Genomic DNA, 22,814 nt, shown 5'->3' with positions numbered 1-22,814 from the left:
TAGGACTGTTCGCCTTGCCGCACTTCCCGGCCAAGGGCAGCCTGCCTTCCTCCTGCAGCCTCTTTACCACCTCGACCGAGGTCTGCAGGAGGAGAGGCAGGGCTGGCCCATGGGCTGCTGGGCTCAGCTGAAGGAGCAGCCCAGGCCATAAAACCTGCAGAGCAGAGAAAAGCCATCTCAGTGTCTGCCTCCAGCACCAAATCAAGTGACACGTGACTGAGCCCCGCCTTTTGTTGAGTGGAGCATCATCATTGACAGCACCGTATTTCCTAACTCCAGTCCCACTTGGAAAGGCCGTGTTCTCACGGCGTGAACGCAATACACCAGCTTGATCAATAAAGAGGAGACTAGGAAAACCAAAACCATCAAGTGAAACCATGACAGGCGCTCAGGGAGGTTTGAGCTCTGACCTTCCCATCCCCACACAGGCCTGCGCCACTTGAACCACAGATGAAATTGCTGTCTGCTGTGTGGACAAGAGGGGGACTTAACACACACTATGCCAGAGGGTTACACAACTCTTTGCTGGAGAATAGAATAGTATAGAATAGTGGAGAGCAGGAACCCCCGGGGTTCTCTCCCCACCTGTAGTAAATAAAGCACGTATCTTTGGCAGGCTCAGTCTGAACGACAGTGTAGCTGAGGGCACAATACTTGGGTCTGCCTTCTTAGAAATGTGGCTGTTAGTCTCAGCTCTGCCTGATGTGACCTTGCGCAAGGTGGCTGTTAATTTGTTCAGTGTGGGGAGGGGCTGGCTAATACTTGACTGCTTAGGCTTGCGTTCTGAGGCCTGGGTCAGTAATCAGGTCTGTGCAGTGTGTGGAAACCTAAGCGGTAGTCAGCAGAGATGAGATTTGGATGTAGTGTCTCCCAGCTCAGTGGATTCTCCCTTAGGCACCAAGGTAGTGTGGGTGAGAGGCAGGAAGTCCCGGGCTAGGGTTGGCTTTTGCAAAACAAGAATGTGATGGTCTGTATAGAACCCACCCTGTAACAGCCAGGAAAAGGTTAACAGAGGGACCAATGAAGAGGGACTGAGCTATGGAAGCTGCAGAAGCAGCATGACTGACCATGGGATGCTAGAGCGGAAGAGCCCCTGTGACCACCGGTGAGTGTTCCCTGTTCCAAAGAACCAGATCTGGCTCGGATCCAGGGTCCATTTTACCCAACCCCATGATGTTCTGGAGCGGGGAGGCTCAGGTAAATAAATCTGGTTGGGGCCTGTCTCATGGAAAAGCTCAGACGCAGAGAGGCCTGCGTCCAATGGAAAGGGGCAGGGTCACTTACATTGGCCATTTTGGGGGAGTCACCCAAGGACTGCAGGGTGCTGGAGCAGAGCTGGCGGACCTCGAGCTCCATGGTGTGCCTCCCGTCTGCTGCCTCCTGATGGTGAGAAATAAAGAAGACACCAGGGAGATTTAGATTCAGTGGAGACCTCCGTGGCAGGGTACCTATAGTGGGCATGGCAGGGGGTGAAAATGGGGCTTGAAGGGAAAAGGCACAACCCTGGCTGTGACTGTGCCATAACCAGCCCAGGGTCTGTGTGGAGCCAGTTCTAGGCTCCACCCTTCTGCGTGGTGAAAACCAGAGCCATCATGGCTTAGTCTCCTGTAGGGTGGATGATCACGGTGGGGCGAGAGAAGGAGGAAGCCAGGGGTCCTGCCCTCCCAGCACAAGGGACAGAGCCCAGATGGCAGCTGGGAGAGGGATCAGAGAGAATGGGCTGGGAGGAAAAAACACTGTCTTCTAGTTGTCATCATCTTCCATTAGTAGATGGAGGGTGCCAGTTCCATCTGCTTCCCAAGCCCTATTTGCTGCCCATTGCCTGCCCCTCCCCATCTGCAGCTGCCCCTCCTTCCCTATCCCTTGACCCCATGCTCTGCCCTGTTCACGGACCCCCATCACTAAGGTCTCTGCGGATTCTTACCGTGCTGTCGAGGGGCAGGGTGCACTGATGCACCAAGAAGTCAATTAAGGGTCTTGATGTAGATTTTTCCAAGAGCCCATGTGCCCCCATTGTGCGTATCAAATAAGCAAGGGCTTCTCTGACCTGCCAGACCCAGACAGAAACAGAAATGATTTGCACGCAGTGTGGAGGGACCTTGTCCCCTCCCGGTCCAGGCTGGGATCCTTTCTCAGCAGGGTGTTTGGTGAAATACTGCTAGGCAGCCCAGAGATGGCAATGCAGGCGGAGCCCTGCTGGGATTCTTTCCCCCACCTTTGCCCTACACTATGGAGCACTGATGGGTCATGTGTTTCGATGCACAGGGTCCCGGCAGGCTCTGCACTGGCAGGCAGACATTCACTAGCTTTGGCCGCATTGGCCATGGTTCCAGACTCACCCGTATGCTTGTGCTCTGCAGGATTGGCCCCAGGGCTATGAACAGCTTCTCTGTGTGCTGTGTCATTTCGGAAACTGTAAGAGACACAGACACCGGCTTGGCAGGGCTGATGTTAAACCAGGGTGTGCAGGGACCTGAGATCTCAGGAACCTTAGAGCAACCTCAATATCCCTACATGACCCTCCTGGCAGGTTACCCCCATGGGTAACCAGCTGCATTTGTCCATGCTTGCAGTTCCAGCAATGATTGTCCTCTCTCATTGCCACAGCATCGGCTGAGGGGCTGCAGGACTTGGCTTGTCTACTGCAGACAGGTAAAAGTGAGCCCAATGAGGCCCAGTGCTAAGCGCTGCTAATTGCACAAGAGGCCATAACACATCAAAAGACGAGGCCTCACTTTGGGGTCACTTACTGTTGGATCGGACTATCTGGTCCAAAATGAGGAGACTGGCACAGGTCTCCTCTTCCTCGTCCCTGTTCAGCCTCCTGAACAGGAACACAAGCAGCTCCACCAGGAACAAGCGAGCTGCAGGAAGAGGAGTGAATCATAATGGGGTGAATCGTAAAGGGGAAGGGAATATAGTTCTATGCCTGGGCTCTGAAATTCCACAGGCTGGGATCTCCTTCTCTGGGAAAGGTGAATGGGTTTCTTACCCAGATGGATGAGAGAGTCCAGGGCCTCTCTCCTCTCTTCCAGGTGCTCTCTGGGGAGATGACACACCTAAGGGAAGAAAGCAACACCAGCAAAGGTAAACTAGATCCAGTGTCTCTCAGGCCAAGCCCTCGGATGGCAGAGTGAAGGGATGAGGGTGGAGAGGCAGATTCTAATTCCCATCTAAAGAACAGGCCAGCAAGCTGGATCAGTCTATGAGTGACGCCGAGGCTTTGGGGGCCGTGGCTCATGTAGAAGCAGAGTTTGACGGGTCAGAAAACGAAGATGTGGAGCGTTGGAACAAGGTGTGGGATGCTGTTGTTCCCGGTCAAAGGGGTTGGGGTGGGTGGGAGGAAAAGAAACCAAAGGAGAGTTCTCCAGGATCCATCCCCCAATGGGAACAGGATGAGGCAGGGACAGCTCTTCCCACAGCCTACCCAGTTTAAGCCAACAGGCCCCGGCATTTTGCCTGAGTGATCCCAGCATCTCTTACCATGGAGTGGAGTGCTGGGAAGAGGATGCCAATGTCCTTCCTCAGGGCAGCCTCATCCATGTCCCTCACGCAAGCAAGGGCCTGTGCAAGAGAAGAGACGCAGGACAAGGCGATGACGTGTCAGGCAGACAAGCCCCAATGTGTAGAATCTCCATCAGCAGCTGGGTAACCACAACCCAGACTTGGGAGGAATAAAGTTATGGCCCTGGTGGAGAGCAGCTTCCAGCTGGTCCTGGACTCTCCCTTCTCTGGGAGGGGCATTTGACCCCTTTGTTTGCACTAGCCTAGTATCACTCATGGTTGGGTCAACAGGACAGTTGTCCCTGGCACCAGCTGGGGTGGTGTGTGCTGAGAGGAGGGCAGGGATGGCGGGGCCTGGTTTGGAAGAGCGGGGCCTGCCCTGATTACTTATCACTACTGATGTTAGGGCAGCGCCCAGAGGCTGCAGTCAGGGTCAGGCCCTTTTGCACTGAGTGCAGCACAACACAGACAGAGACAATCTGTGTCCTGAAGGGCTGACAGTCTAGAGACCCACACAGACAGGTCAGGGATGGGGAGACAGCATCCAAGGGCTCCTCCCTGCCCCCATGCTGGGGTGAGGAAACCACGCGGGAGCTTGTAAGGGGAAGTTTAATGTCCCTTCATGTGGCCTTCCCAGGGGCCAAGGATCTGGCCCATTGTCTCTGCCTGCTCACCTCCTCCAATGGTCACTTCCAGAGTGTACCAGGGACATTCTGGGGAGAGGTGAAGCTCAGGACAATGGTTTATTTCTCTCCCTGGTTCCCTAATGCAGCCCATTGCTGACCAGCCAGCAAAGCAGAAAGAAAGCAGAGCCAGGTGCTAGGAATGGAGTCGCCTCTCTCCTCCCGTCTGCAACACCTGCCCTGGCAAGGGGGGTCAGAGCATGTTCTCTAGGGCCAGAGAATGGCAGTGAATCTGGGAGCAAGCGGACAGGGAAAGGGGGTCAGAGCCTTAGAGGGTCAGTGTGTTGTGGAGAAGGTAGTAGGAGCTGGAGTCCAGGCTGAGTTGGTGATGGAGGGAACCTTGTACCATCTGTGCCGTGGGCACTTCCCCAGTGTGCTGTGGATTTCCCGTTCTCTCCTCACTCACTCTGGTCTTCCTTGGCCTTTCCTCCTCCTCCTCCTTGCTGATTGGGGTGAGCTGTCCCCTGGGTGATGAATAGGCCTTTCTCTTGGTGCCTAAAATGAACGGAAGGAAACTAAGTTTGCTCTTGAGCAAAGTAAGCAGTCATGGGATTAGAGGGAAGGTCCTCTCATGGACTGTAGCTGGTTAGAAGACAGGAAACAAAGGGTAAGAATCTATTTCCAGTTTTCACAATGAGGTAAATAGTGGTGTCCCCAAAGATGTGTACTGGGGCCTTTGCTGTTCAGGGGTAAAACGGTGAAGTGGCAAAATCTGTGGATGACACAAAATTACTCACCATAGTTAAGTCCCAGGCAGACTGCAAAGAGTTCCAAAGAGACCTCACTAAACTGGGTGACTGGGCAACAAAATGGCAGATGAAATTCAGTGTCGATGAGTGCAAAGTAACTCACATTGGAAAACATACAAAATGACGGGGTCTAAATTAGCTGTTACCACTCAAGAACAAGATCTCGGAGTCATTGTGGATAGTTCTCTGTAAACATCCACTCAATGTGCAGCGGCAGTCAAAAGAACTAGCAAAATGTTGGGAATCATTATGAGGAGCCACTGGGGAGCTGAGCTGGTAGAGGGAGCTGCCTGGTGGGTCAGTTCCCCCTTTACTGGCACCCGGGCTGCCCGGTGGTGATTCTAGTGCTGCCCTATGGCAGCAGGGCTTTAGCCCAGCGTGGGATGGCACGGAGGCTGGCGTGTAAGGTAGAGCACAGGGCAGTGGCTTATGTGCATGTGCAGAGCAGGGCACAGAGCCTGGGTGGAGTCTCTTCTTGCCCTCTCAGCCCTGGGGTTTTGCTGTCACTGTGGCTGCTTTCCCCTCCCCCCCTTTATTCCTGGCACTCAATACTGGGCATGGTCTTACCTGGATCATGAGGCTCAGCACAGAAAGTGCTGGAGTGGCTGCCCGCTCCTGCAGCCAGGGTTTGTGGCGCCAGGTCTTCTTTTTGGGCCACCTTCTGCTCCTCTGTGTCTGTGGATACACGCAGAAGGTGGGTTAATTTCCCGCAATCGTGGTCACTGATAGAATGCCCTGGGGACGACAGCGACATACAGCTGTGAGGGAACTGTCTGCACCTTATGGAACCCCTGGCGAGGGATTTCCACCAATCACTGCCCGGACAGTGTCATGTTACTTAACACTGAGATCGGGCATTTCCCCTTCTAGTTCCTTTACAAACATTACCCACACCATCCAGACCCCAGTGGAGGTTGTGAGTCTTGTTAGCCCCATTATGAAGCTAGGAAAACTGAGGCACTGAATGATCCTGTGTGCACTGGGATGGAACATCCTGATGGGACAGCAATAGAAATGTGATGATTTGTCACAGAGAAATGCTGTTGACTCCTACCTGGGACAGAAGAGTCAGTGGGGCCTGGCTGGCTGGAGTCCAGATTTGTCCTGTCTGTTTGGAAAGGTGTCCATCCTGTAATTCAGAAGGGCAGTGGTGGGGTGAGGTGTCATGTGACTGAGTCTATGTAAGGGCAATAGGAATCAGAAGGGAACTGGGGTAAATCTGTATCGTGGGGGATGCTCCCAGGCAGAATTCCTACTCACCAATAGTCTGAGTAAGTCTTTGGTAGAGACGGTCCAAAAGCCCCATATTGACTCCTAAGACAAGAACCAATGTAAACAGATCACAGGAGTTTCTCTTCTACTGCACAGACCTCAGAACATTCACTAGGGTGACCAGACAGCAAATGTGAAAAATCGAGAGAGTGGGTGGGGGGTAATAGGAGCCTATACAAGAAAAAGACCCCAAAATTGGGACTGTCCCTATAAAATCGGGACATCTGGTCACCCTAACATTCACATCTCACTCTTGGGAGGTCAAGCTAGCACTCTGGTGCCCGGTGCTCTGCACTGCCATGTGGAATGAGACCCAGGCTCAATTCTTTGTGCTGGTCTGCGGCTCCCAAGATGGCTGGAATTGCTCCAGTTGGGGGGAACCTCCATTGACATGAGGAGGCTCTCTGCTTGACTAGGGACTTTGAAGGGGATTCCATTGGGTTCCCCTTAGCCAGAAGGATGTAACTCATGAGCTGGAGAACCCCAAGGAAATAGAGACATTGCAAGGCTCGGCTGGAGGTAGATGCACAGAGCTGCAGCACTGAAATGTGGGATCCCCCTTCTTTGGGGATAAAACCTTTGTGGTACCTCTCCTCTTCCTTGGGATTCAGCAAGGCAGCTCTATCACCTAGAACATTTGGTTCCATGAGGTATTTGAGCTTATGAGGTGTGTTCTGACCAAGAAGTTACCTATTCTGGCCCACCTCACTGCACAGCCACCAAACCAGCAGTGCTTGAGACAGCATCTGATCATGACTCACAAAGCCATTTCTAATATACATATGAAAAATGTGGACATCTCAGTCATGAAAAATGCATTGGCGTCTGTTTCCAGGAATGGAATGTGTGTGGCTCAGTAGCACCCACAGTTCCAGCCACAGCCGTGGTCGCTTGACACACAGTCAACCAGTTACAGATCACAATGATCGATTGCACAAGTAGTCACTGCAACTGCTTGGATAATTGCTGCAACCGTGCACATGAGTTAATAAGCAGTTGTGGGCATCCTTCTGAATTTTGAGGCTAATGAGACATTTACTCTCATAATAACAGTTGTGATTCTCTAATATAGCACCCCGTGTTAATATACCATTGTTCACCCAGAAGGATCCCATGGGAATTATACTGTTTGCACAAGCTAGAGCTAAACATTCTGTTAGTTTGTGTCATTATATAATGCCTGCATCTGTCATTTTCACTCCATGCATCTGAAGAAGTGTTTTTACTCACAAAAGCTTATGCCTAAATAAATCTGTTAGTCTTTAAGGTGCCACCGGACTCCTTGTTGTTTTTGTGGATACAGACTAACATGGCTACCCCCTGATACTAAACATTATGTTGATTCTGTAAAAGACATTGCAGATGAATAGCAACTTTGGCCTTGGAAAGGAATTCTGGCTGTGGATCACGCCGCTTTCTGCCTACCTGGAGCAGAAGACTCTGTGTCAGGTGGGTTGCCATCTCTGGCTGACACTGAAGTCTCTTGCACTGCTGTGTCTGTCAATAGAAGAGAAGGGTTAAATTTCTCCATTAAAGGTCTCTGGTTGAACGCCCAGGGGAATGATGTGAAAGATAGTGCTAAAGGGAGGGGAGTTTTCGGTACCCAAAGCAGCAGGTTCCAGTCCTCTTGTGACACTTCAATGAACCTGATTTCACTGAGTAACAAATACAGTCACACCTGGGTCGCCAAAGAACTTTCTCGGTTACAGAGAACACCTGTGTGACCCAGAAAGGAGCGATTCTCTAAACAGAGGCAAAGCCACCCCAGTTCTCCTTCTCACTGTCACAGGCTGGTGCCAACAATCACAGCCCCTGCCTCCCACACAGTGCGCGATGGGGTCTCGGCAGCGCAGGGGGTGGGGACTAGCTTGCAGCAAACACAGCTTGGAGGATTTAGAAATCTTGCACGTGCAGTGCCTGGGGAGGGGGAACTGCAGGGAGATGGAGAATCCAAGAGCCCTCCTCATTCAGTCAGTGCCAGGGCAGCCCAGAGGGGTGGGGGAAGTGGGGCAATTTGCACCCAGGCCCCGGGCCCAGCAGGGGCCCCCACGAGATTTTTTCGGGGCTCCTGGAGCGGGGTCCTTCACTCACTCCGGGGGCCCAGGAAAACTCTCGCTGGGCCCAGGCCCTCAGAGCTTCTTCTGCTCCCGGTCTTCACCGGCGGGGGGTCCTTCCGCTCTGGGACAGAAGGACCCCCCACCGCCGAATTACCGCCGAATTACCGCCGAAGCGGGACTCGCCACCAAAGTGCAGCTGGGTCTTTGGCGGCAATTTGGTGGCGGTGGGGGTCCTTCCATTCCGGGACCCGCCACCGAAGTGCCCCGAAGACCCGCGGTGGGGACCCCCCGCCGCCGAATTACTGCCGAGGACCCGGCTGCACTTCGGCAGCGGGTCCAGCTTCGGCGGTAATTTGGTGGCAGGGGGTCCCCACTGCAGGTCTTCCGGGCACTTCGGTGGGGGGTCCCGGAGCGGAAGAACCCCCCGCCGCCAAATTACTGCCAAAGCGGGGGCCCCCCGCCGCGGAAGACCCCAGGCCCCCGGAATCCTCTGGGCGGCCCTGGGCAGTGCAGACCACAAGGCCCGTGGAAAAGTCGAATGCCAGGAACAAGCAGAACCTCATGGGGAGGAAGGGCCTGACCCACTGGAGGGAGTTGGCAAAGGGCAGGTATAGCCTATAGGTAGTGCTCTACCAAATTTACGGTCCATTCTGACCAATTTCATGGCCATAGGATTTGAAAATCAATTTCAGGTTTTCAGATGTTTACCTCTGAAATGTCACAATGTTGTAGTGGGGGTTCTGCCCCCAAAAGGAGTTGTGGAGGAGCCGCAAAACTGTTGTAGGGGGGTTGTGAGATACCCTCACTTCTGCACTGCCTTCCGAGCAACAGGTGTATGTACCTGGAGGGGGGTCTGATCTCCCCCGTGAGGGCGGCTGTGCAGGGGAAGTGCCAGTTCCCTCCCTCCCCAGCCCAGAGGGGACTAGCAGCTGGAGCCAGGGCCATGGTAGGAGCCTGCCCTTCCCACCCCTCCAATAGCTAGATTTCATGGGGAAGGTCTGATTTCATGGTCCATGACTTTTTCATGGCTGTGAATTTGGCCTCCCTATGGGATGGTTTAGGTTAAGAAATAAATAGAAAATAGGCTTAGGGCCTAAGTTAGCTCAAGTGCAGTAGAATTTAGAAAACTGAAGTTGTTAGTGTGAGGAAAGTTAGCGATCAATTGGAGATCCTGTTATGGGAAAGTGAGAGTTAGCAAGCACATGGCCCGGGGTTATGCTGCTGTTTGGCTATAACTGGCTTAAGCAGGGTTTTGAATGAGTGGTTTTGAGAATTGAGACTGTTTTATTCAAATGTTATGTATACTAATAGCGTGGGGAGGATATTGGTGCAGATGTTCATGTAAACCACATGCAATGTAAAGAGTCAATAAGGAGGCGATGGAAATATAAACAGTGTAAGGGGCAGCTGCACGTTCAATAGTCTGAGAATAGCTTCTACTGGGAGTTGTTCTGTTAATTCGGTGAGCGCTCCAATTAACACCCCAAGGTACCGTTCTGTCCCAGGGTTCTAAGGCTGTACTTCACCCTGCTGTCAGTGCACTGATCCCGCATTGATCCACAGTACAACACTCAGTGATGACAGCGTAGGTGGTAACTGCACACCTGTTTTCTTAACGAATCATTTTATTTTGGAATGAAGTTTGGTTTTATCATTTATAATGTCACCTAAATACATTTTCTGTAACCGACCTAGATGCTTGAACTTGGGTTTTGTTGCAGCCTTATCTGTAACAACTTACTATGAATTGGAAACATTTCAACCTCAAGGTTACAGAAGGTTACGCAGGGAAAGGGGTGAATCTGGGGAGTCTGTACCCCTGTTTCCTACTTATCTGAAGCAGCAGGTTTAGATAGGGAAGGGCTGCAACACCCAGTGGCTGCTGTAGCCTCGTTCCCCTGGTCTGTGGCTGTGGATAAGTGCAAAGGGGAAGGGGTCATTTCTCCTTTCCTGGTCACTGATAGAAACCGCAGGGGGTGAGGTAGACAATACAGCTGTGTGGAGAACTAATGACACTGCAGGGCACCTCTGGAGAGGGACTGCCACCAGTCACAGCCCAGACCATTTATACTGCACACCCATCTCCAAGGCATTTGACAAACACCTCACCCCACAGGTAGGGAGCTGAGATAACATGGGCAGGGGCCCCAAATTCTTTCCTAACCAGCTGGATTCCATTAGAGACAAGAACTTCCCCAGCTCTGCTTGTCCCTGCTACTCTAGTTAACAAGAGATCTCCCTCAGGAGACAAGGAGAGTGCAGACAAGGCCGGGATGGCAGTGCTGCATTGGGGTCCCATCAGAGAATTCCCTATCAGTTCAGAAGGGCTAGAAATGTCTGGGGGTTTAAATAAAGCTAAACTGCTCCAAGGAACCTTGGAAAAAACAAACCTTCTCCATCAGGAGACCCTGACTCCCCAAGCACATGGAGATTCCATGCAGATTCCCAGCAGTCCCCTGCAGGTAGCTCTGGAGAGGACAGCAATGGGGGGAAAGGAGTGACCATTTCTGGGGAGAATTCCTACTCACCTCCAGACTGGACCAGCAGTCGGCGGAGGTAGCCATAAAGATCCATATCGGCTCCTAAGACAAGAACCAACATGAATGAGTCCCTGAGGCTTCCTTCCCATGACACAGACCCCACCATACTCACACATGCTTCTAGATGGGCCAAGGAGACCCAGACTTAGGTTTTTGCTGCCTGCCTGGCTGGAGAGACAAGACCACTATGAGGTGGCGAGATCTCAACATTGATGTAAACATTTTATGAATAGCATTATTATAACTTATGTTTATAATGTTAGGTCATTACAAACATGTTTGTGCCTTTACTGAACATTCAAATATACATTTATCACCAGGATGCTTGAAAATATGAGTAGCCCAGTTTTAGTTAGCTAGGTTATAAAATGTTCACGCTAATCAAAGACATTGCAGAAGGCTTCAGCTTTCTGCCATCCAGAAATGAGCAAATGTCCAGAAAATAACATCTCCTTAACCATAAACCTGTTTATGTCCCGCAAGAGTATCTGTACAAACTTTCAAAGGCAACTGTCCTCATTTTAACTTGCTTTAACTTTTATACTATTTTCTTTTTGTGCTCTATTTAAAATATGGGTCGATTATTGGCATTTGTGCTTTGTACAAAATATTTCATAGAAGTTGAATTGCTATAACAAACCACTTGTAACTCTAAGGAACTTGGGTCAAGAATCAAAGCACCCAAAAGAGTGTTTTATCTACACCAGAGCACCCCCTCTTCTGTAGACTGCCAGTTTAGTATAGATCTAACCCTTTAACTCAATAAAACACGTTATAAAGAAAAATGTTTTAGGAAAGATTTGGACCCATAGAAAGTGAGGATGTTATTTATGTTGGATATTCCAAAATGAATTTAGGGCTCGGGCAAGGGCTAGGGAGGAATAGGTCAGTGGTTTGAGCTCTTAGGTTGCTAAACCCAGGGTTGTGAAGTCACTCCTTGAGGGGGCTATTTAGGGATCTGCAGCAAAAATCAAGACTTAGTCCTGCTAGTGAAAGCCTGGGGCTAGACTCAATGACCTTTCAGGGTCCCTTCTAGTTCTATGAGATAAGTATATCTCCATATATGTTAGAACAATAAATCTAGGCCGTAAAATGCACTCTACCAGCCCCTTTTTGCAACAAAACCCTCTGCTTGGGTCCTTCAAACTTTATAGAAAAATGTGTGTAGTTGAGAAAAAGTTTTGTGGAAAACTTTAGTTGATTTCTAAAATATTGAAATGGCAAACTGTTTTGGAGGGCATGTTTGCAAAGTATTTTAACTGAATGAAAAGCATCTAATGTGGTTTTCTAATATCATTGCTACAGGTGGTAAAATGCATTATGTACTAACATGAAATCAAATGACCTTGCTCAGCTGATTACCACCATAAGAAGACATTTAAGTCTAGACTATTTATTATATTAATGGGGAATTAATTCGTTACTAGCAGAGCTCCAGCCACTCCTCCTCCCAACTCCGAAACATAAGAAGAATCATCTCTCCAACAATTGTTCTAAAGAATCAACAACTTCTTCAATCACTATTTAAGCTAAAGACTTGCTAAGAATGATTTGATTTTAAAAGACTGCTTCCAGAACTAAAAACCTTCTCATAAAGAACAGGCATGTTTGGACTTTTTAAAAACAGAATTTCATTTCCTGCTGAACCCTAATGAAACTGAAGAAATATCTCAGAAAACAAACTGAATAAGAAGAGTGACAAGACTAAATTTGAATCTCCCCCACATAAACAAAGGGAATAGAACTGTCAAGGAAGACTTACAGCCCTAACACATATACCCATTAAACAAACTACCTATGCAGAAGATGAAGAGGCTCCATGAATGTACAGAGCCAAGGAAACGGCGAGAGAGGGGTGTTTTTCTAAAATTGCACGGAAATAGGGAAGAGGAGAGTATAAAAACTCTAAGTGAGCACCCTGCACACGATCTGTGACCCTGCTCAAACTCAACTCATCCTCTCCCTCCCTACAAGCAAGCTGACACAGACAGAAGAGAGAAGCCTCGGGAAGAAACCAGCCCAAGGCAACCTCCCCAAAACTTCAGCATGTGTTGGTAAGAGAAGTTAGCTAAAACCCTGTCAAGGGATTAGAGTTGTAAACTCTTGTAACAGTTTTGCTGTGATATGGAAATACTGTTGTAACTTCAAATGTTAACAGTTTCTCCTGTGAACCACTAAATGGTTCGACCATATGCATTTGGGAAAGAGACAAGGGCTAAAGATCGGGAAACAGAGAAATCATGGGATTTAACTGACTTTAAGATTCTAAATATTTTGTTCATTGGCCAGTCTCTAGACAGCTCCTTAAATGGTTTCTTCTAACTCGGTAATTTTACTACTTTCTTCTATTTCCGAGGATTTAGTTAAAATTGCTTGCTTTGCCCATCTAGATAAACAGTCTAGTTATTAATAGGATCCGCCTGCTCTTAACATTATTTTGCCCATCCATAAACAGTCTTAGTATGTCTGACTCACAACAATTTTGGGAAATAAGACCTTGGTTTCAACTTACCAAAAGAAAAGTGCCCCATCAAAGGCAGAGCTGCTCACAAAGGTGTCATCTGTTAAAAGCGCTCCAGAGAGAAGCACACAGATGAGACTGAACAGAAATCAGCCTTTTCTCATTTGTGTTCTGTCTTTTGTTGGTTTGTTTAGTGTTTTCTTTTCTTTAATAATCAAATAGCCATGGTTACTCACAGAGATTCTTTTGCTTGGTTTTAATCCTGGTGTCCCCTAAGGTATGTCAAAGAGCCCCTGTGACTAAACTAGTGGAGTCACCCCCTGAATGGTCAGAAAAAGAGATAGGAAGAGCTGGCCTAGCATTGCTTGTTTCTCTAAACTACATATTTTTACTAAGTTTTGGGATAAAATTACTTGACATCCAACACAATTTAAAATGACCCCTTTCCACCCCACGCCGAGTTCACGGCAGCACGAACTGGTTTAAATCAGAGCGAGTCAAATCAATGATTTTCACTGTGATTTAAATCAGCAAGCAGAGGAAATCTTGATTTAAATCAGTGATTTTAACCTTGTTTTCCATTTTTGCTGTTTAGATATTTACCTAAAGAAAGGCTGATTGTCAGAGCTTGGTATAATTTCGTCCTTCTCTTTCCTAACCCTGAGGATACGGTAGGTAAGGTCCCTCTCTCCTGTGCTGGGATGGTTGAGCCACAGAAGACTGTTGATGTTTCACATATAATTGCAGATGACAGTGAAGATGTGGATTCCTCTGCGAGTTCTATGTAAACAGGTGCTATATGCTCCCCAAAATGCTCCCAACTGTCTGAAAAGCAGAGCCCAGACAGCCGTGTGCTCCCTCCTCCAGCTCCCAGAGCACACTGAGCCACAGGCTGCCTACCCCTTGGTGACACAGGGCCTACCCTCTTTGTGACACAGGGCCACTGCTGACATCACAGAGGCAAGGTGGGCTGGGGCTGTCTGGCTAGGGCCCTTGGGCTTTGCATCCCCCAGGCTGGATTAAGGGAGCATTGCTCTTGGCTTTTGTTGGGAATTTTAATCCAAAGGAGCCCCGGGGCCTCCCCACAAACCCTGTCTGTATAATGTATCATGAGAAGAGGAGATTCAACCACAAGGTGCAAAATCATTCTGTGTCAGTCCACTCCAGTATCTTGCTTCTTGCAGCAGCAAAGGGGAAGGTGAAATCCCCACAATGCACCTGGCCAGCTTTGCTGTTCTCTGCCATAGGCAGGGGCGGCTCTACAAAGTAGGCTGCCCCAAGCAGCGCGGAGCGCTGCGCCGCCCTTCCCCAGTCCCGCGGCGGGTCCCCTCTTCCCGCGGCTCCGGCATCCTGGGAGGCGTGGAGCTCCGGTGGAGCTCCGCGCATGCCTGCGGCAGGTCCACCGGCCGGACGAGCGCGGACCTGCCGCGGTCATGCCTGCGGGAGCTCAACCGAGCCGCGGGAAAGCGGGACCGCCGCGCAGGCATGACTGCGGCAGGTCCGCTTGTCACGGGCTCCGGTGGACCTGCCGCAGGCATGCCGGCGGGAGCTCCACCGGAGCCAAATGACGCCCTCCCCAGGATGCCGCCCCAAGCGGGCGCTTGGCCCGCTGGTGCCTAGAGCCGCCCCTGGCCATAGGGGTAAAAAAGTCCTTCCTCAGCCCTCAGTGACCATGGAATCCCTGAAGCATGAGACTGGACTGGGCGTCTGTCTCAGCGTGAGGCGCTCCAATTGCTAGTCCAGACATAGCTGCATCGGTGCCCTGGGCCGAGAGAATAAAAGGGCTGAGAAGATTCTTTCCGAAGGATACACACGGACACTAAATCTCATTCCTAAAGGCTTCAATAAAAGGCAGTCAGAGCGCAGGACCCGTGGGTATTTCTTGAGTCCCAACATGCTGGGGGCTGTACAACCCAGGGGAGGGCAGCGAATCTCTTGCTTGGTTTATTTGATTTCCCATTGTCCTGAGTAGGCTCTTGTTTAAGGAGGAACTTGAAGGAAGAGAGGAAAGTTTGGGGCAGGAGCAGGGGAGAATAGTGTTAGTCTGAGGAGCAGCATGGCAAGGGAGAACCAGGGAAGGACACAAAGGGAATGGCTGGGAGAGTGGCGGGGGAATGAGCCCGGAGAGTTAGATGGGGACAAAATTTGCAAAGATTCAAGAAGGAGCTGCATTCGGGTGCTGAATGGAGCTGAGCGAATCAGTGACTTTTCAGTTTGGGGGCCAGTCAGAGAATTAAATATATATATCATCTATCTATCTATCTATCTATCTATCTATCTATCTATCTATATATATTGGTTAGGTTTGACCTGAAACAAAATTGTTTTGGTTGTTCATTTCAGGTTGTTTGTGGGTGTTTTTCAAGACCCCCTCCACCTCTCTTTTTAACATTGCCTCAATTTCAAAATGAAAAGTGACAACATTTTGCTGTGGAATGGTCCAAACAGACTGGCTGAATTTTTAAAACAAAACATTCCCTTTTTATGTGTGGCTGAAAGGATTTGCTTAATTTGCACGTGGTTTGGGTGGCCCTGAGAGATGCATTTTTGGGGAATTTGCTGGCTGTAGCGTAGGACCTGCGAGGGAGCCAGGGGAGGGATCAGAATGGGCTGGTCTGACGGGTGAGATGATTTTACAGCGGGCTCTGAAGGGGAATGAGAGGAGATATGGGGGGAGGGCAGAGTTAATGGGGTGGGTGATCAAGGCCTGGAGCAGGTGGGCTGGAGAGGACGAGGGGGATTGTAGAGACATGGTAAAGGAAGGACTGTTCAGGAAGGACAGGCAGGGCAGAAAAGGTGGGAGAGTTGCATTGCATGTAAGAGAGCAGCATGACTGCTCAGAGCTCCAGTATGAAACTGCAGAAAAACCTGAGAGTCTCTGGATTAAGTTTAGAAGTGTGAGCAACAAGACTGATGTCGTGGTGGGAGTCTGCTATAGACCACCAGACCAGGGGGCAGTGAGGTGGATGAGGCTTTCTTCCGGCAACTAACAGAAGTTACTGGATCGCAGGCCCCGGTTCTCATGGGAGACTTCAATCACCCTGATGTGTGCTGTGAGAGCAATACAGCGATGCACAGACAATCCAGGAAGTTTTTGGAAAGTGTAGGGGATAATTTTCTGGTGCAAGTGCTGGAGGAACCAACTAGGGGCAGAGCTCTTCTTGACCTTTTGCTCACAGACTGGGAAGAATTAGTAGGGGAAGCAAAAGTGGATGGGAACTGGGAGGCAGTGACCATGAGATGGTCGAGTTCAGGATCCTGAAGAAAGGAGAGCAGCAGAATACGGACCCTGGACTTCAGAAAAGCAGACTTTGACTCCTCAGAGAACTGATGGGCAGGATCTCCTGGGAGAATAACGTGAGAGGGAAAGGAGTCCAGGCTATATTTTAAAGAATCCTTATTGAGGTTGCAGGAACAAACCCTCCCAATGTGTAGTGTGATGGGCTCAGGCCAAATGATAGAAGGCAGATATATTAGCCCCAGGTTAAGTAGGTCCCCTTTCCCTGGGTAAGTTAACAGGGAAGGTTCCAGAACAATCAGGAAATTTCTGGAAACAATTAAGGCAGACAGGCTGATTAGAACACCTGCAGCCAATCAAGAAGCTGCTAGAATCAATTAAGGCAGGCTAATCAGGGCACCTGGGTTTAAAAAGGATCTCACTTCAGTTTGTGGTGTGCATGTGAGGAGCTGGGAGCAAGAGGTGCAAGGAGGGGAGTGGGAGTGCTGCTGGAGGACTGAGGAGTACAAGCATTATCAGACACCAGGAGGAAGGTCTTGTGGTGAGGATAAAGAAGGTGTTTGGAGGAGGCCATGGGGAAGTAGCCCAGGGAGTTGTAGTTGTCATGCAGCTGTTACAGGAGGCACTAGAGACAGCTGCAATCCACAGGGCCCTGGGCTGGACGCCAGAGTAGAGGGCAGGCCCGGGTTTCCCCCAAAGCTCCCAACTCCTGATCAGACACAGGAGGAGTTGACCCGGACTGTGGGTCCCACCAGAGGGGAAGATCTGAAGCGAGCAAATCTGCCAATAAGTGCAGGACCCACCAAAGAGGAGGAACTTTATCACAGTAGAAAGAATAGTAAATAACAGTGAAAGCCTTGCTGATCTTAAACACAAAAAAGAAGCTTACAAGAGGTGGAAGACTGGACAAATGACCAGGCAGGAGTATAAAAATATTGCTGAGGCATGCAGGAGTGAAATCAGGAAGGCCAAATCACACTTGGAGTTGCAGCTAGCAAGAGATGTTAAGAGTAACAAGAAGGGTTTCTTCAGGTATGTTAACAACAAGAATAAAGTCAAGGAAAGTGTGGGCCCCTTACTGAATGAGGGAGGCAACCTAGTGACAGAGGCTATGGAAAAAGCTAATGTACTCAGTGTTTGGGTTTTTTTGCCTCTGTCTTCACGAACAAGGTCAGCTCCCAGACTACTGTACTGGGCAGCACACCATGGGGAGGAGGTGACCAGCCCTCTGTGGAGAAAGAAGTGGTTTGGGACTATTTAGAAAAGCTGGACGAGCACAAGTCCATGGAGCCCGATGTGCTGCATCCGAGGGTGCAAAAGGAGTTGGCGGAGGTGACTGCAGAGCCATTGGCCATTATCTTTGAAAACTCATGGCGATCGGAGGAGGTCCCGGATGACTGGAAAAAGGCTAATGTAGTGTCCATCTTTAAAAAAGGGAAGAAGGAGGATCTGGGGAACTACAGGCCAGTCACCTCAATTCTGAAGCACTTAGAGGAGAGGAAAGTGATCAGCATGGATTCACCAAGGGCAAATCATGCCTGACTAACCCAATTGCCTTCTGTGATGAGATAACTGGCTCTGTGGATGAGGGGAAAGCAGTGGATGTGTTATTCCTTGACTTTAGCAAAGCTTTTGCTACGGTCTCCTACAGTGTTCTTGCCGCAAGTTCAAGAAGTATGGAGTGGATGAATGGACTATAAGGTGGATAGAAAGCTGGCTAGATCATCGGGCTCAACAGGTAGTGATCAATGGGTCCATGTCTAGTTGGCGGCCGGTATCAAGCGGAGTGCCCCAAAGGGTCGGTCCTGGGGCCAGTTTTGTTCAGTATCTTCAGTAATGATCTGGAGGATGGCGTGGATTGCACCCTCAGCAAATTTGCAGATTACACTAAACTGGGAAGAGTAGTAGATATGCTGGAGGGTAGGGCTAGGATACAGAGGGACCTAGAGAAAGTAGAGGATTGGACCAAAAGAAATTGGATGAGGTTCAAGAAGGAAAGTGCAGAGTCCTGCACTTAGGATGGAAGAATCCCATGCACTGCTACAGACTAGGGACTGAATGGCTAGGCAGCAGTTCTGCAGAAAAAGGACCTGGGGGTTACAATGGACGAGAAGTTGGATATGAGTCAACAGTGTGCCCTGTGTAGTCGAAGAAGGCTAACAGCATTTTGGGCTGTATAAGTAGGGGCACTGCCAACAGATGGAGGCATCATCTGAAGTACCGTGTCCAGTTTTGGGCCCCACACTACAAGAAGGATGTGGAAAAATTGGAAAGAGTCCAGTGGAGAGCAACAAAAATGATTAGGGGGCTGGAGCACATGACTTATGAGGAGAGGCTGAGGGAACTGGGATTGTTTAGACTGCAGAAGAGAAGAATGAGGGGGGATTTGATAGCTGATTTCAACTACCTGAAAGGGGGTTCCAAAGAGGATGGATCTAGACTGTTCTCAGTGGTAGCAGTCAGCTGCTGTCTATCATTGGAGGTTTGGGGTTAGAGCCACAAACCCCTAATCCAGGGACCCCCATTCTCTCCCCAGAACATCAGACTCATGGATGGAGGGATGAGATGCTTCTGTCCCCATCTTTCCCCACCAGCCCCCAAGCAGGGCTTCAAAACTCTGCCTGTCAGTATGTAGGTGGACAGGACTCATCTCAAAGCTCTTTGTTTTTTCTCCACCATCAGTGACGACTGGCCTCTCCTCTGCCACAGCCCTGCAGAGAGTGATGGTGGCACCTCTCCCTGGTAGCAAGTGCCCCATCTCTCCCTCACAGCTCGGAGGAGGGTGGGGAACGAGTAACTCACTGAGAGTGATATGGGGGGGAGCGGGAGGGAAGATACACAACTGAAGTGTGTCTGCTTCATTGCTGTGCTGCTCTGACAGGTCTGCTGGAATAGTCCATGGAATAGTCTCCCCCCAGAAGGGGTGGAAGCTCCATGACTTGGGCCATCATCACAGTAGACTAGAGTCACTAGACAACTCATGGGGAAATACACTGTAGGGAGCAGGGCACAAGGTGAAATAATGGCCTTGTGAACCTGGTGCAGTGCCCACCCCCCACCAGCTTTGGATCTAATGTGCTGCAGAGAAGGGATCTCTGGAGACTGTGTTAGTGACAGATCACTCCTACATCACCACCCACCACACTCTGATTGACAGCTGCCTCAGAAGGAGGCAGCTTGTGTCACTCACTAGCAGGGCCGGTGCAAGGATGTTTCGCGCCCTAGGCAAAACTTCCACCTTGCGCCCTCCCCCGTCCCTGAGCCCCCGCCCTGAGGCGCCCTTCCCTCCCCTCCCCCCCATGGCAGCTCCCCTCCTCCGCCCTGAGGAGCCCCCCCTGCAACAGCTCCCCACCCTCCGCCCTGAGCCGCAAGCCTGGGAGGCGGGAGAAGTGAAGCAGCCATGGCGTGCTCGGGGAGGAGGCAGGGCAGGGGTGAGCTGGGGCGGGGAGTTCCCTTGCGTGCTGCCCCCCCCCCTTACTTGCTGCAGGTGGCTCTCCCTGTGCTCCCCTGCCCCAGCTCCCTCCGCCTAAATGCCGGTGGCAACCAGGGAGACTGAAGATCTGGCCGCCACGGTTGCTGCCGAAGAAAATGCCGCCCCCCAAATCCTAGTGCCCTAGCGGTCGCCTAAATGGTTGCACTGGCCCTGCTTACTAGGTTGGGGTATCTGCACCCAGCTCCTTTGATGCCATCATGGCAGGACAGTGAGCTTCTGCATTGGAAAAGGAGAAAGTGAGCGTGTCAGTGAAATAAACAGGGTCATAGTAGGGTTTGTTTAAGGCCAGAGCTATTTGGTTACTTGTAGCTGCAGCCACATACTGGCCACAGCCTGTGAGAGAAAACAAAGTGCAGGGGCAGGATTCTTGGTCAGACCTCTGGGACAGACACAATAACTTGCAAGGCGGCTGCCCAAACCCCTGGTCAGGAGGAAGAGGGATGTGGGTCCCTGCCCAGACAGAGGTGACAGCAACAGGAGAGTAGCTGAGAACTTTTGGTGTTAGCCCCGGATGTAAAGGCAGCTTCTCTTCTTGTCCTGGGATGTAGGAGCTTGCAAAAGTTGACAGCTTCCTTGTCAAGAGCCGAACTGAACCGCTTTCAGGTTTTCAACGTTGCCTTAGTCAAGAGGATTCTAGAATAGGTGACCACCCTGCAGAACTTCATCCATGTACATCTCCCAGCTGCTGTCGCACTAGGCACAGTGAGTGACCTGGCAGTCACACGACCCAACAACAGTGGCAAAAAGTATGGAGAAGTCAGCTTCAGCCTCTCTGTTTGGAGAGACTGCAGGACCCTAGGCTTTCTGGGTCCTCGGCTCAATAACCAGCTCTCCTGGTCTGTCCAGGTTCCCATCCAGTCTCTTCTCAGGCATCTGGGAAGCCAGGCAGCCCTGGAGCCAGGAAGGCAGCTAGGGAATCATTTTGGTTCTCCCCAAATGGAATTTTTCTGGAAGTCCTTTCCCATAAAATACTTTGAATTTTTGTCCCAATTTGGGGCAGAACATTTTCAAAAATGCAAATTGTTTTTGTGGGAAGGGATTTCCATTTTCAGGCAACTTCTCATCCAGGTCCAGATGGCCTGTGGGGAGGGAGGAAAGAGAAGCAGGAAAAGGAAGGGTGCTGCTGCCAAAACCAAAGAGTGTGCGGCCCAGCTCCCTCCACGCAGGGCAGAGCTGCTGGGAGAAGGAGTTTGCTGTGGCACAGAGGGAGCAGACTGGGTCCTTGTGTGATGCAGTTTTGGGACTTACCCTGTGGGACGACTGGGAGCAGAAGAGTCTCTGTCAAAGCTTCAGAGCTCCAAGGAGCCATGACTGGGCAGGCAGAGCAGAGCAGCACTTGACAGGTGGGAACCAAAAACACAGGCCCCTTTGTGCTGGAGTTAGGGAGGGTGGAAATGGATCTGCTGGGACCCTATACACACCATTAACCCCACTTCAAATATCCCTGCTCCCCGTTTCCTGGTCTCTCTCTCCCTCCCCCCAAACCTTCCTACATTTGTTGTCATTAAGCCAGGATACTCCACAAACTACATCTTTGTCTAGAAATGATTACGGCTGGGTGAGTGGGGCACCTGCTCAACACAAATCCTTAAAAGCAAGGAAATGACAACTCCCAGGACACCGGTAACTGTATCCCAGTGTCCACTCAGCACATATCCACTGACTGCAACACACCACATCATCACAGGGAACTGCCTGCTATCTGAATGTCAAATAGCATCCAACCTTCTACTGCTGTATGGTTAATAGCTGTGTGACCCACTGGAAACTCCTCTCTACAGGCTGGTCCATGCATAGGATAAATAGTTACTACGCCATCTCAGGTGGTAGCAGTCTGTTCTGTGTACTTGAAAGTCTCTGATCCAAACCTGGCTGCTGCCCTGTGCAAGGGTCCTTTGGCTACCATTGGACTAAGGTCTTGGTTTTTTCTAGTTTTCTTCTTAAACAACTAGTTTATTTAATTCACCCAGGGAAGAAACAGCCTTAAAAACAGACGTTTAGTTAAAAATCATTAATCTGCTCAGTCACGGTGCTGTGTAAAGCAAGACCCAGGTGTTCCACATTCCAGTCACTGTCACACATTTCTATTGTGTCTGTCACTCACGGGCAGGTTGGGGGCTGAGAGGTTTGGGGATTCCAGTTGTGCTAGACAGAGGCTGTAATGGGGAAAAGGTGCTGTATCCTCAACACTGTGGGGGGTTGGTTGGTTATGAGAACGATCAGGTAGTTTGTCTTCTGGGATTAAGGGTGTCTGTTCTTACAAGGGACGGGTAATGGATGCTCATGGCCCTGGGGAACACTTGGGGGCTGGAGAGCTTATTCTGGCTCCATCTGCTTAAACCAGAAGGGATCCAGAGCGCTAGCAATGAAAATGTTTGAACTATTTTCCAGCCACGACCTTCCCCCTCCCAACCCACTAAAAGTGACCCCACAACCTACCCCCTCCCTTCACTTCAACTGACCAGTCACTTGTGGAGTGCTGCGTAACCGACATAATGGGCCAGACTGTGCTCTCAGCTGCTCTGTATTTGCAAGTCTGCCTTTATTGACTGCAAGGGATGCTCCAGAGTTACACCAACATGAACGAGAGCTAAACACTGCCTGACAGGCGTGCATGGAAGAAATCCACACTAACGGCCTTCTGTGTTTTTATTCCCCCTGGCCTCTTCCCACAGCACTGTCATCTCTCCCTGCACTCCCACAATAACAAATATTTCTAGACTCACACAGACATCTGTGAGGGGAACACAGTGCATGGGTCAGAAATGAATCGTTTTCCATTCTCTCTTCATTTCATGCAGGTTGGAGGGGTGCAGA

At 50.3% G+C, this 22,814-nt stretch overlaps 1 long non-coding RNA gene across 1 annotated transcript; it reads right to left on the bottom strand.

Moving 5' to 3' along the window:
- Positions 1 to 10,154: 10,154 nt before the first annotated feature.
- LOC120373118 lies at positions 10,155 to 14,132 on the bottom strand. The gene is made up of 3 exons (XR_005585399.1): positions 13,870 to 14,132; positions 10,794 to 10,847; positions 10,155 to 10,174 (listed from the first exon to the last, which is right to left on the bottom strand). It is a non-coding gene; the product is annotated as an uncharacterized LOC120373118 (long non-coding RNA).
- Between the last annotated feature and the right edge of the window lie 8,682 nt (positions 14,133 to 22,814).

Source organism: Mauremys reevesii, linkage group 10, assembly GCF_016161935.1.
Source record: "Mauremys reevesii isolate NIE-2019 linkage group 10, ASM1616193v1, whole genome shotgun sequence".
In the NCBI taxonomy this organism is placed as follows: Eukaryota; Metazoa; Chordata; order Testudines; family Geoemydidae; genus Mauremys; species Mauremys reevesii.
This window is presented reverse-complemented; position numbering and strand designations above follow the sequence as displayed.